Below are 13,648 nucleotides of genomic sequence, written 5' to 3' on the forward strand. Positions count from 1 at the left end.
TTTGTACATGCTTTTTTTTTTAATTTTTTATTTCTGTTGAAATACATTTATATAAGATATTAAAAGATTAAAATCCACTTCCATCAGATTGAAAAAGAAGTACTTTGTGTTGAATCTTTTGCACTGTATGTGGAAATTAAATTCAATTATATATTTAAATTTTTTAAATATAAGGGAAGGTGGATACTGTTTCAAAAATTTTAAAAATTTATATTTAAATGGAAAAAAACAAAAAAAGAATCTAAAATTTTAATGGACCCTAAATAAAGGGTATGGATTATTTGTAATGTTAAAAAAAAAAAAAATCTAAAATTTTAATGGACTCCCAAAATGTAATAAGTTTAGAAGACTAGCAGTTGGGCTACTTTGTCTGGAGTCCACTTGAATTTGTTATGGGTTATCATAGCCAAGGCCTTGATGATTCGACCTCTTACATCCAAACAAACAGCTACCATCTCATGGATCTACAATAGTCAAAGGAAGGGTTTTTTCGAAAAGTAGCTGTAAATGATTTTTTTGAAGAATAACAATTTTTTTTTTTTTTTAAACTAGCCACCTTTTAGGACATCCGGACTAAAATACCTTTTATTAATATATATTTTTTTTCAATCTTTTTTTCCTACCAAAACACTTATTTTCTCTACTTTCCCTTTCCCTTTCCTTTTTGAAACACTTATTTTCTCTACTTTCCCTTTCCCTTTCCTTTTTGAAACACAGCAAGGCCTTCGAACACACTAGGGCTTTACCTTTCCCTTTTGAAACATACCATTCAAACACAGCTAGGGCCTTCCTTTCCCTTTTGAAATAGACCATTTGACCCTACTCACAATTCTTTTCCTCCTATCCATTGAGGTTGAAGAATCAACCTCTGCTTTCACAAGTCCAAACTACGAAGCTGAGGACCCAAAAATCTTTCTCCTTTTCCATTGTTGATGCTGCACAGTCCAACTTCTTCAAAGGTTAGTTTCGCTCCTTTTTCTTTTAGCCTTTCCCTTTCGAAACACACCATTCGACTCTGCTCACAATTCCTTTCTTTGATTTGTTATTGAGGTTGAAGAAGCAACCTTTGCTTTCACAAGTCCAAACTAGAAAGCTCAGGACCTAGAAATCTTCCTCCTTTCCCGTTGTTTATGCTGTACAGTCCAATTTCTTCAAAGGTTAGTTTCGCTCTCTTATTATTATTATTATTTTTTTACCTTCACTTTAACATCTCCAGCTATTCCCTGTAAAAACTTTCAATTTGATTCCGCTTCTCAACTTGATTTTTGTTTTCCTTATTATTCCCTCTTCATTTTTATACATTATGTACCAAAAAAATGGTTTTTTTTTGGTCGATTTTTTTTTTTTTTTTTGGGTTTTATAGGTTGATAAGGAAAAAAGTTTTCTACATATAATAGATAAATAGACGTTGATGTCTATGTCTGATAAGGAGATCTCCAGGATTGGCATTAGTGGTGGTGGTGGTGAAGGTGGTGGTGGGTGTGGAGGTGATGATGGTGATGAAGACGACGATGGGAGTGGTTGTGTTTGTGTTTGATATGGTTCTAAGGACATTTTATTTTGGATAACATGCCTAAATATTTGATGTTGACTGTTTCATTTTATTGTGTGAGTTGGTGCCAATTACTCTCTCTAGTCTAGCCCACATGGTGATGATTTGAGGAAGGGAATTTATCAGTGCTATGCATATATATCTGGGAAGTAGTGTGAAATTGAAATTGTTAGGGTGTTCTATAGGCACTTGGCATGTTCTTCTCCAAGTACCTAAATAAGCTTTTAGATGTGCAACTCGTCATTTATAGTTGAAGCATATAGGTGAAGAAATCATTCTTTTACTCTCTACAGGCCCTTAGCAGATACCATAACTTGATTTTAAAAGCTTGATATGCATAATATTATTCTTGGTCCATGGATTTCTTTATTTCTAGTTCCACGAAACCTTTTCTTAATTTTTGTGGGAGACAAAGCAAACACCTGTAACTATTAATGAGATATTTTCTTGAGAATGAAAAGATTTTGATTGCTAAAATCACCATAAGAGTATCTTATAGAAAATTATTTCTGCTTGCTTAAGCATGTAAACTTTCTGGTTTAACAATGCACGGAAGATCTAGTTGTTTACTGATCTTTTGAATAGCCTCTTGCTGTGTATCTGCAATTATAATATGCATGTCTTTTATAAACTTAAAAAGCTATGCAAACAGGATGTTGTTTAGAAATTAACCTCTTTATGTTTCTGTGGCTTAAATTCAGATGTCATTTAAAAATACATGTATAGAAAAAAGAGGTTACATAAGTTGCAAATACGGTTTTTGCTTTTAGAAAACTGTTTGTATATGGGATTGTTGATCTTGTAATTCTAATTGGTTTTTCTGAATTAGTAACATGTTCTAATTCAATTCGTGAATTGTAAGTGTATTATATCATTGAAATTGCTTGTCATTATTATGGTCAATACCTCCGGGGTCTAGCCTACACATTTCCTTCTCTACTTTTCTGGGGTTCATTGAGCAGATGTTGAAAAACATATAACTTGTCGAATTTCCTTTTCACATATGCATTTTTTCAACTGGAAATATGTATGAATTGTGTATTACATTTATTTTTCTACCCCTGTTGATCTTATATAGAGGTTGTTGTAATTTGTCTTCAGGTGCTGGAATTTCCCTTTCATCTTTAGTAGTTGTTGAAGGAAAGATTTGTTGGGATCCTTACTAATATTGATTTTCTATATTTTTCGGCATTGGAGGAGCAAGTGATGGACTGAGCAGAAAATTGAAGCACAAAATTTACCATCGTTAGAGTTACAAGTGTTTGCTGAGAAAATTACACACACACTTATAGAGATAGAGAAAGAGAGAGATATATATATATATATATATATATATAAATAGATAGAGAAGCATTGGTAGCGGTTTGTCCCCCATTAATATAAGTTGCTTCTCAGAACAAAACAGAAAAATATTGTAAACTAATTTCGCTTTAATGTAATGAACTAATCTGAGAACCTTTATTTGTGCTGTATTGAATGGTTTTTCACAATTGTTGATAATTTCCATGATGGATTATTTTAGAGATGATAAGTCTTCTCTTTATAAATTGCTCAATTTTGAACCTTTGTCATTATGAGCTATGCTTATAATATTGTGCTATTTGGTGTGACGGAAATGTTTGTGTTGCATGGTTAGAATGTGAAATGTGAAATTAAAACTATAATGAAGTTGTGTTTTTGTTTGAATTTAATGGGAGGTTTGAATGTGAAACCATAATATATGTGTTAAAACCACAGGTTATCTTTAGGAAGCAATGTCACATGCCCATGGTTGGTTTGTTGCCTAATGTATAATGTACACTAATATATAGAAGATATTGTAGCTTTTAAATCCATATATGCACTGGTTCGAAAAGATTCTTTAGCCATTTTCATTATATTTTTGCACAAATCCCATTAGATGTATGTCATTTAGGTTTTGGAAAATTTTCTGCTTGGGGGAAAACTTTTCCTCTAGGCGGAATTTTTTTCCTCCAGGCGGAAAATTTTTTCCTCCACATGGAAAACTTTTTCCTCCAGGCGGAAAAATTTTCCTCTAGGCTTTCCTTGTGTCAGAAAAAACATTTCCTCCATATGTTATGCTTTGTTGTATTTGATTTACAGATAAATGGATTCAGATTACCAACGAAGGTTTTGGGACTCGGAGATATCGAGGGCAAAGGTTAATTGTAGATTGAACTTCCGGAAAGCCGTGTCGGATATTAAGTTCAAGCTGACTCCAGCCCAAATAAAGAAGTTCGAGGATAGCTGTTTTGGCCACTTTTTGAAGGCCAACGAGATACAATTTAGTGGCTACATTGTCAACAACATGTTGTATAGGCAGTGTGTTTGCGACGACAAGGATTCTATGGTATTCAATTTTGGAGGGCGTGGTGTTAGATTTACGTGGAGAGACTTCACCATAATTACAAGTCTACGGTTTGGTTACGAACCCAATAGGCATGTTAACATCTCTACTCGTATTAGTGACACGTATTTTGGCGGAAAGCGAAAGGTCACTAATTCAGAGATAACCAAAGCTTTCATGACCACACAATGTCAAGACGATGATGAAGCCGATGATGATAGATTGAAGTTGGCTTTATTATATTTCCTAGAGACAGTTCTTCTAAGCAAAGGAAGCATGGCCATCGCACCCCATAATCACTTGGAGATGGTGGACGATTGAGAGTACTTCAATAACTATCAATGGGGTACTTTATTATATACCACTACCATTAGATCGTTGAAGAGTGCTTTTAAGCATAGAGAGTCCATGGCTTTAAACAAGTCAAAGAGTTATAGTATTTGTGGGTTTCCTTTGGCTTTCATGGTAAGTTTATTTCACTATTATTTAAAGTTTGTTACACTTGTATTTATGATGTGTATTTCTTTACTTATTTATTATTAATTTATTGTTTGACAGATTTGGGGTTTCCAGACAATTCCTTCATTAGGTCAAGCATTTGGAAAGAAGTTGCCAGACATGGCATTCTCTCAAATTCTTAATTGGCATATTTCATAAGTGCCAAGATTTGAGAAGGCCATTGAACTCTTCGATCATCGTAATGTAAGTATATGAGTTTTTCCACTTATATGTACAAATATATATATATATATATATATATATATATTTAAATATACATTCCAACATAGTAATATTATTTATAGACTTTTGCAGTATTTGTAGTAATATTAGTATTACTTAATAATCACTTGATGATAATCCCTTTTGTCTTTTACAGTATCTCGTTCATGGCTTAATGAATGTAACTAAATTTGAGCGTGCATATATTGGTAAAATTATATGTGCTGTACATCATGACACTACTCCATACAGTGTTACACCTGCTGTCCGAGACAAGCCACCACAGGAAAGTCATGGTGAAAAAGATGAAGGTGTTCCACTTACAAGTAGTGGAAGAAGTAAGAAAAGAAAACAGGCGTCTATGGAAAGTAAGGGTAAATGAGGGAGGCGGCGAATGGGAGATAAGCCGATAGACCAGCCTTCATCATCTCATGTTCGTGTTAAACCATCGACTCCATCCCAACCTCCAACGATTCCATCCCATGATGAGGTTTGAATAAATTGTATGAATGTTTATCTTTTTTATTATTGCAAGTACTAATCATTATTGTTTCTTTTACGTACCTTTGAGAGAGAGATTAACTATCCTTGAAGGTGAAGTGGCTAATGTACGGCAAGACGTTAAGGATTTAAGAATCGCCATGCTTAGAGAGTTTGCAAGTTTGGAGATCAAGCTTGATAAGTTAATGAAGCACCAAGGAGTGGGAGTTGGTGCTGATGGGTTGGGAGATGGGATGGAAGCGGACGTTGAAGGGGATAAAAATAAAGAAAAATTTGGTCCCGATGTGACCCCCCTTGATAGACAGTCACGTCCATCCATTGTAGACGATACAGGACCAAGTGTTAAGATTATTGAGAAAGTGTCTCCATCAAAGTTTCCGGCCGGGAGACGTGCAAGAAAGGTAGCAGCTGCTAAGCAAAGTGTAGATATTGGTAGATGGGATAGGAAGACGGCAGCAGCTATTACAACTCCTTACAGTGTTGAAGGCTTCCGGGAAAAACTACAGCGCACTTTACCCGGTGCATCTTCTATTTTGAAGTTCGACCCATACAAATCAGTACCCACTCGACTTGTAAAATTTTTTGACCAATTTATGAAGTCCGGTTGGACAGCAAAGGTTGATATGGACATTTTGTCTGCGGATAAAGACTTTTTCCAGTTGCTTATAACTAGTGAGAGATGGCGGAATTTGTAATATTTTTCGATCAAGATTTTATTTTATAATTTGATAAATTCCATAGATAGTCGTTTCAACTACATGGATGTAATTTAAAATTAACTCGTCTTTCAATGCAGCATATGGAAGTCCTGCCTTACTTATTTCGTGTACGTCCCAATCGATTCCCTAATGTTTTTTATCCTAGTTTTGAGGTGATAGATGGAGGATTTGGGGTAAGTAAAGAAGTTTTAAAGGCCAGGTGTGCTATATGTGGCTATTGTGATTTTGGGTAACTAATAATTTATTTTGTTGTAGGTATACATTGAGCAGTATTATGGAAAGTTCCTCGCCAATCTATCTAATTTCCAATTCTCATATGCAATGCAAGAATATGTATTGGGGATTTGAATGAAAGAGTCGAAGCCATGGAAATGCATAAATCCATGTACAATATACATGTCCAAATTGTGTAATGTTAACTATTCATTTATTTATGTGTCTTCCTTTTATTTGTTGTGCTAACTGAAATCCTGTAATGTATTGACAGTTGTTGATTCCACTAAACAAGCACAACATACATTGGCTTCTAGGGCACGTGGACTTGAAAGAGCATCGTATGACCGTATATGACTCATATAAGGCTGGCAATCGAAACAGGAGGGAAATTTATTTCCAGAAATTATGCATTATGTTACCTTATTTACCGCGGTCTGCATCCTTTTATGAGCAGTGGACGGATCTTGTAGACCCCGTTGATGAGTTTACATGTGAGTTGGCACAAAATTTCCCTCAGCAAAGTAATGGGTAAAGCCCCTTAATACATAAATGTAACAGCTCAGACCACCCGCATCAAGATATTGTCTGCTTTGGGTCCGGCCCGCACAGTTTTGCTCTTCCCGACCCCAATACAACGGTGCGTCACAGGAAAAGGCCTCTTGAAGGGAAAGGTATCCACACGCTTATAAGTCATGCTTCGTTCCCCTTTCTAATCGATGTGGGATGTTACAATCCACCCTCCTTAGGGCCCAGCGTCCTCACTGGCACACCGATCCGGGTCCGGCTCTGATACCACTGTAACAGTCCAGACCACCCGCATCAAGATATTGTTTGCTTTGGGCGCGGCCCGCACGGTTTTGCTCTTTCCGACCCCAATACAACGGTGGATCACAGGAAAAGGCCTTTTGAAGGGAAATGTATCCACACGCTTATAAGTCATGCTTCGTTCCCCTTTCCAACCGATGTGGGATGTTACATACATGTTTGTTGAATAAATATTAACTATTGAATATGGTTCTAATAATATTAATATATGTTACAGTAATTGTTTTTTTGTAGTGGTGACTGTGGCATGTTTACACTCAAGACCATCAAGTTTTTACATGCTAGATGACTAGTAACATTCACACAAGATGACATAGAGTTCTTTAGGAGGAAGTATGCATATAAGGCTTACAACAAAAAACTAAGCATATGAGCTGGGTGGTGATGCATTTTTCTTTCGTTTTGTCATGTTTGTAGATGCATATTCTTTATTATATTAGACTTTTAATTGTAAAGATAATGGTGGCTTATAATGTTCATTTAACAAAGATAACGATGTGTTATTGATGTAAGGATAACTAATTGACCTTATAGAAAATGTGCCATGTTTATTTATTAGAATTCCATTATGCACAAATGTCTTACGAGCTCAATTGCATATTCTAAAAAAATTTCCGCTTGTTAAAAAATATTTCCTTTAAGCGAAAAACTTTTCCTCCTGGAGGAAAAATTTTCCTCTAGTCAGAAATATCATATGGAGATCAATTGAAGCCTCTGGATACTTTTCCGCCAGGCGGAAAATTTTTCCTCCAAGCAGAAATCGTTGAATAATTTTTATTCCTATCAGAAACTAATTTCCTCCAGTTGGAAAATCAATTTCTAATAGATTATTTAAGTTAATAGTGGGGTAAAAAAATTGAGAGTGGAGACAAATATTATATAAGATGAAAATGGATTTAACAAAAAATGTACAAAAAATGTATTGACATTTAAAATCAATAACCATTTTAAAGAAAAGAAAAAATGATATATATTTGTTTTTCTTTTCAAAATCATTTGGACATTTCATAAAATGAGACGTAAACTAAAGATTTAAAATTAACTCCAGAAAGTCTCTTTTCATTTGGGATTAAATTTTAAAAAAAAAAATATTGCTAATAAATCTTCTACCGTCGAGTAGAAAATATAATATCCAAGATATGAAATAATTATCAAAATATATTAAACCATAACACTAAATTAAAACTTTCTAATTCAAAGCATAAGACAATGGATTCGTACATCTCTGCCTATAATGTCCAACACCACCTAATTGGCTGCATCTATGTTCAATAACATTTTCACCTTCGGATGGTATACATAGCATCCTCGGCCTATCGGCTCACCTACGTGTCCATCTTGGTGGAAGAACATTCCACAAGAAATTCATGCATATTAATGGCTTTCACACGTAGTCCGATGGACTCCAAATTTCGTAGTTTGAGTTGCTCTTCCATATGGTCAGTCACAGGCTTCGTCAATTTTGCATCTGCGGTATATCGCTCATAAATTCACCTTTGCAGTAAATCTTATATGTGCTCAATTAATGCTACTATTGGCATCTCTCTAGCATCTAGCAAAATACGATTCAAGCTTTCTGCAATATTGGTGGTCATGATAGTGTACCTTCTACATGGAGAAAAAGAACGTGCCCACCTTGTAGGGTCACATGATCGAATGTACTGGGCATGCCTCAATTTGCCCCATATAAAACTCAAAATCTTCAACTAAATATGCACTAGCTGCGAGTATGAAACATTGTATTATTGTTTCATCTTTCGCATGTCCATTTGCTTAAATATTTCTGCTTATATGGTACGTGCACAACGCATGGTATGCATTGGGAAAAGCTTTGCGTAATGCCCTTTCAATAGCGAGGTGTCTATCACTCACAAATACCAAATCCGGAAAATCTTCAATGGCATCCTTGAGGTTTTGGAAAAACCATGTATATGCTTGCTCGTTCTCTCCATCTCCAACGCCGAAAGCCAAAGGATATATTTGCCTATTGCCATTCATGCCCGATGCAATATACATGTACCCTTTGTATTTATCTTTCGATGTAGTTGCATCAACAGCCAACACGGATCTTATGTGGAATTTAAATCCCCTAATGCTTGCTCCAATCGCCATAAAGAAATATACAAAATTGTTATTATCGTCGTTTTTGATATGTGTAAAAGTTCCAGGGTTCTTCGACACTAACTTATAACAGTAGGCAGGCAACTTAGTAAAATTCTACTCTGGAGATCCCCTAACATTGTTAAATGCATACTTTTTACCTCTCCATGCTTTTTTGTAGCTTATATTCACCTCATATTTCTGCAAAAAATCATGTTGAATTTTCTTGGGTTTGTAAATACGTGCAATACCTTCATATTTAGATTTTATACATTGCCTGATAACCTGGCTACTGGCCTGCTTATGTTCTCGATGCACGATATCTAACGAGCAACTGTGTACATTATTAAAAATTCTCACAACAAATTTTTCTCAATTTTTAAATGTGATTGCATGTAGTTGCCATTTACAAGTATTTTCCAAGCATACAACCTCATACCGTTGTGTAGTTGACCATGTCACCTTGAACTCCTTAATTTCACGCATGCAATAGATACTCAGTTTATTCTGTAAGTCACATTTGTTGCGAAATAATTGTCCAACTACTATGCTCTCACAACCAGTGAACTTTGACGAAAATATGGCCACAGAACCACTTCTGTTGCTCGATGATATGTGGTCATTTGTAGCACGATGAACCTTAACATCATCAACTCCTTCATTGTTCATTTCAGGATGCTTATCATTATCATTGTCCGGCAACTCAAAATCAAAATCTACATCATTATGATCAACATCATCCCCTGCTGCATTGTAATTCTCGTCATGATCAATATAATGCAACTGCTCATACTCCTCATCGTTAGGAAACCGTTCAGCATAGTCACCTCCAACATCAACTCCTTCGTGTATGTTAAATGATGTCCAGGCCCCACGAACATCAACTTGATCTCTAAACTGAGTTTCTTGAACCATAATTTCCTGAGATGTAGCCTAAATAGGTTCAGTACCAGAAACTTGTGGTAGACGAACTCCAATTGAAGGACAAGAAAAAGAATGAAGATTACTCCCACTATCCGAAGCAAAGGCTGTTTGATGAACATTTCTAGATACACGTTCAATTTTCGAAATCACCTCAACATACAATGAAGGCCGCATCATTGTCATCCCTCCATTCCTCATTTCTTGAAGAAAGCATTTCACATCCCTATCACAGCATATTTCTGTAGGATCCAACTTTTCTGCACATCGTCCATATATCCATTTTAGCTTTAGCAAATATTTATTTCGATCTATCTCAATAGAATTGAAAATGTCATTCTCTAACTTTGATTTTGTGCATCTCTTGCCGACGGAAACTATTATATTTTTACCATTTCGATATTCCCAATTACCACCATCACTTTGTACCAATGTTCCATTGTATAAAACCGCAATTACAATATTATCATCTTCTATTTTACTACAAAATTAAATGAATAATATTAAACTAAATCAATAAATATATAAAAATTTGAATAATACTAAATAAACATATTAACTGTATTAAAAAAGTTGATTCTGTTTTTTTTTTGGGCTAAATATAGCTTTTTCCTACTGGTGGAAAATTGGCGAAAAATTAGCTGAAAGCTTGCGAAAACTGACAAACTGGAGGAAAATGGCAAAAGTTTATCTTTTTCGCCAAATTTCCTCTGTTTTTACTGTTTTTCATAATTTTTCAGTTTTACACAAATTTTCTCACATTTTCAAACCATATGCCACCTAAATATCTTTAAATTCACATATAACAGCTCATAAATTAATTTCTTGCATACCCATATTAAATAAAAAGCTTAAAAATTCCAAAACTAACAAAAAATACAAGAAAAAAGAGAAAAAATACATATTTCCTCAGTTTCATCTAATAAGAAAAAATATAAAATTTTTATCTGAGTTTAGTTTCAGATATGAGAAAATACAAAAAAATGAGAGTGAGAGGAGATGAGATGCAAAGAGTGTTTGTGGCCTATTAGAAAAACCCTAGCACAAAACATGAACGGCTGTGTAGAGGAAGAAGGAAAGGGTAAAACAAAACATATTGTGTAATTTTCAAGTTTATCAAAGATATTTTTGTCCTAAGATGGCTAGTTTTTTTTTAAAAAAAAAAAAAATTTACTATTCTTCAAAAAACCATTTACAGAATGGCTACTTTTCGAAAAAATCCACCAAAGGAATCTAGAAAGTAGGCCGTATAATTTTCATTATTTTTTGTAATATTTCTGTCTTTGAATCTTTTCTCAAAATCATACAATATCCTTTTACTAAATAATAATTGATTTGAAACTTCAAAATAAATATTAAAATCTACTTATTTTACTATTCTCCCTATCTCATTTACAAAGAATCTATTTTATTTTTAGTGAGGAATATCTTCAAGCAGATTCGTATTCCATCTAATAATAGAGTAATAATTGAAAGATAACTGAGGGAAACCCCAAAAAAAAAAAAAAAAAAGGGTTGGAAAGTTAAAAACATGGTAATTTTATATAAAATCTTATTGCTTTTTGATTTGGATTTCAACTTAAGAAATTTTATTTGGCTGAAATTTTAATATATAGTGAAAATTCAAAAGAATAAACATCCAATAAATCATTTCTATATCATCACAATTATGTAGATTTTTCTAATGACGATAGGAACACTCCGATGTATATATAAATATTAAGGCGATAACTAATAATTAAATGTGTAGCTCAGATTGAATATTGTTTTTAACATATGAAAATATAGTAAATGACGTATATGCTGTTCAAGCAAATGATGATATCGTGACAAGTAAATGACTGGCAATGTCATTCCCGTTAGAAATCAAAAGCTTGAAAAAGTCCCATCAAGCCTTTGAAAAACATGATATTTTTACAATTAGCCACAAAATGTTTTGCCGTTTAACTTCATATATTCTTCATTTAATTGAGATTTTCACATATGCATGTATAGTTACTAACTTATTATGACAATGACGGTAATACACACACACACACACACACACGTAAAAACATCGCACTCTTATCGAAAACCATTGGCATTAGGGGCGGGGCCAGGAATGTTAAGAGTGAGGGCTGAGGATTAAATTTTTTTCTTTTTACAAGAAAATATATATTTAAAATCAAATTATTTTAAAAATAAAATAAACTTATACATGAACTACGTATAATTGTCTTATTTTCTTGAAAAACCTAAAACAGCGTAAATTAAATTACTTAAATTTATTAAACATAATGGAAGAGAAAACACAGAGAAAACACTGAAACACTATATAAAATGCTAAGTTGTCATTATGTATAAAAAGTAAGAGATTTTTTATTTGTTTTTATTTGTCAATGTGATAGTAAAATACTCTCACAGTCTCATACTTTATAAAAAAAAAAAATTTGAGTAACAAATAATACTGGATAAAAAAAATAATAAAGAGTATACGGTTGTAACATACATGATTGGTCACCTATATCTAAACGACAAACCAATCAATTTTCTTTATGCAACTACTTTATTATTTTAATTGTTTTAGTAATAAGTTACAGATAATTACAAATTCTACATAATAATATTTAGTTTATAATCATAAAGAGCCAAATATATAAAATATACAATGCAAGATTAAAATATATTAAAATACACATATATGGTAAAAGTGAAAGAAAGTCAAAAAGAGAAAGTGGCCATGCCCCCTCAGTCCTTGCTGTAGTTCCGGCCCTAGCACTACATCTCTCTCCCCAGAAAAAATTATTGATTTATGGTGAAAATGGAACCATTAAAAAGTAGGACCTCTCTGCCTGCATTTTTGAATGCTATCCCTTTTCATGGCTTTATTGCCCTTCTTCTGTTTTCTTTATTTTATCTTATCATCCTTCTGTGCTCATTCCATGTCCACAGAACTTAATAACAGCCATGGTAATTCTTCTTTCTATTTTTAACCTTAAAACTTAATTGGATTATTTGCCACAAAGTCTATATAAAATCCATAAATACAATAAGTTAACCTCACAACAGTATATACTAATGAAAAAGTTTTTTTTTTTTTTTTTTTTTGGCCCTTCTCTTTAAAAAAAAAAAAAGAGCTTTGAGATTCTTTTTGGTCTATTCAATCACGAAATCAATAATTTAATGAACTAGGCTAGCTTCTTGTTTTCATTTTTTTTTTTTTTTTTCTTATTAGCCATAACAAATAACCTGATATTGATATACAGATTGGAGTTAAGCTCTCGATTTCATACCCACCAACTCCATATCACATTTAAGAAAAAAAAATTTGATATCGTTTCTAATTTTTCATAAGATATCAACATAGGAGGGAGACAATGTATATTTATTTTTTTATTATATGAATATCAATCTTTTTTTTTTTTTGGGTTAGGATATGAATATCATTCAAAAAATAGTATATTTGTACTAATTTCATATAGAAGCATGGAGTATGTTATCCACCGAGAAATAAAAAAAAAAACAGGGAGTATGGTCGTATATTTAATTAGTGGCTTAACAGGAAGGTGGATGGCCGTGAGGAGCATCAAATATCACTTGTCTATATCCTGTCCTTATACTTTTCATCAGAAACCAAAAAAATATATAATATATATCATGTCCTGTACTGAGCAAAAAACAGCGACCCATTAATTTTGCTTTTGTTTGTGGTTTTTGTGGAAAAAAGCTGCAACATCAATGTCGATCTCTACTTTTTCTCCAGTGGAC

At 33.4% G+C, this 13,648-nt stretch overlaps 1 long non-coding RNA gene across 2 annotated transcripts; it reads left to right on the top strand.

Annotated features, from left to right (window-relative positions):
* Positions 1 to 562: 562 nt before the first annotated feature.
* LOC132800474 (uncharacterized) lies at positions 563 to 3,042 on the top strand. 2 transcript variants are annotated; one of them, XR_009635590.1, is made up of 3 exons: positions 612 to 959; positions 1,051 to 1,157; positions 2,654 to 3,042. It is a non-coding gene; the product is annotated as an uncharacterized LOC132800474 (long non-coding RNA). The 2 variants fall into 2 exon arrangements; XR_009635589.1 differs by having other exon boundaries at positions 563 to 1,157.
* The last annotated feature ends 10,606 nt before the right edge of the window (positions 3,043 to 13,648 follow it).

The sequence above is a fragment of the Ziziphus jujuba genome, chromosome 2 (assembly GCF_031755915.1).
Source record: "Ziziphus jujuba cultivar Dongzao chromosome 2, ASM3175591v1".
NCBI lineage: Eukaryota > Viridiplantae > Streptophyta > Magnoliopsida > Rosales > Rhamnaceae > Ziziphus > Ziziphus jujuba.